This window comes from Cicer arietinum, chromosome 5 (assembly GCF_000331145.2).
Source record: "Cicer arietinum cultivar CDC Frontier isolate Library 1 chromosome 5, Cicar.CDCFrontier_v2.0, whole genome shotgun sequence".
NCBI lineage: Eukaryota > Viridiplantae > Streptophyta > Magnoliopsida > Fabales > Fabaceae > Cicer > Cicer arietinum.
The window spans coordinates 32092115-32093609 of record NC_021164.2 but is presented as its reverse complement, the minus strand read 5'-3'; positions in this window follow the sequence as shown (position 1 = coordinate 32093609).

Genomic DNA, 1495 nt, shown 5'->3' with positions numbered 1-1495 from the left:
TCTTTGGAATAACATTTAGGTCATTTTCGTCATCTCAAGGCTTATTCTAGTCCATTTAGGGTTTTTAACCAATCTTGTGCATCCAATAAGTTCATTTGTGTCATTAGATTGACATTTAGGTCATTTTCGTCCTCCAAAGGCTTATTCTTGTGCAATTTGGTTTTTTAACCAATCTTGTGCATCCAATAAGTTCGTTTGTGTAATGGTAATAATATTTAAGTCATTTTCGTCATCCCAAACCTTATTCTAGTCTATTTAGGTTTTTAACCAATCTTGTGCATCCAATAGGTGTGTTTGTGTCATTGGATTAACAATTAGGTCATTTTCGTCATCCCGAGGCTTATTCTAGTCCATTTAGGGGTTTTAACCAATCTTGTGCATCTCATAAGTTAATTTGTGTCATTCGATTCACATTTAGGGCATATTCGTCCTCCCTAGGCTTATTCAGTGCAATTAGGGTTTTTAACCAATCTTGTGCATCCAATAAGTTCATTTGTGTAATTGGATTAAAATTTAGGTCATTTTGGTCCTCCCAAGGCTTATTTTAGTCCAATTATGATTTCTAGGCAATCTTGTGCATTCAATAGGTGGGTTTGTGTGTTTGGATTAACATTTAGGTCATTTTCGTCATCCTAAGGCTTATTCTAGTCCATTTAGGGTTTTTGACCAATCTTGTGCGTCCAATAAGTTCATTTGTGTCATTAGATTGACATTTAGGTCATTTTCGTCATCCTAAGGCTTATTCTAGTCCATTTAGGGTTTTTGACCAATCTTGTGCATCCAATAACTTCATTTGTGTCATTAGATTGACATTTAGGTCATTTTCGTCATCCTAAGGCTTATTCTAGTCCATTTAGGGTTTTTGACCAATCTTGTGCATCCAATAACTTCATTTGTGTCATTAGATTGACATTTAGGTCATTTTCTTCCTCCATAGGCTTATTCTTGTGCAATTAGGTTTTTTAACCAATCTTGTGCATCCAAAAAGTTCATTGGTGTAATGGTATTAATATTTAAGTAATTTTCGTCATCCCAAGCCTTATTCTAGAGTCCATTTAGGGTTTTTAATCAATCTTGTGCATCCAATAAGTTCATTTGTGTCATTGACATTTAGGTCATTTTCGCCCCCCATAGGCTTATTCTAGTGCAATTACGGTTTTTAACCCATCTTGTGGATCCAATAACTTCATTTGTGTAATTGGATTATCATTTAGGTCATTTTCATCGTCCGAAGGTTTATTCTAGTCCAATTAGGGTTTTTAACCAATCTTGTGCCTTCAATAGGGGTGTTTGAGTCATTTTATTAACATTTAGGTAATTTTCATCATCCCAAGGCTTATTCTAGTCCATTTAGGATTTTTAACCAATTTTGTTCATCTAATAAGTTCATTTGTGTCATTAGATTGACATTTAGTTAATTTACGTCCTCCATAGGCTTATTCTAGTGCAATTAGGGTTTTTAACCAATCTTGTGCATCCAATAAGTCCATTTGTG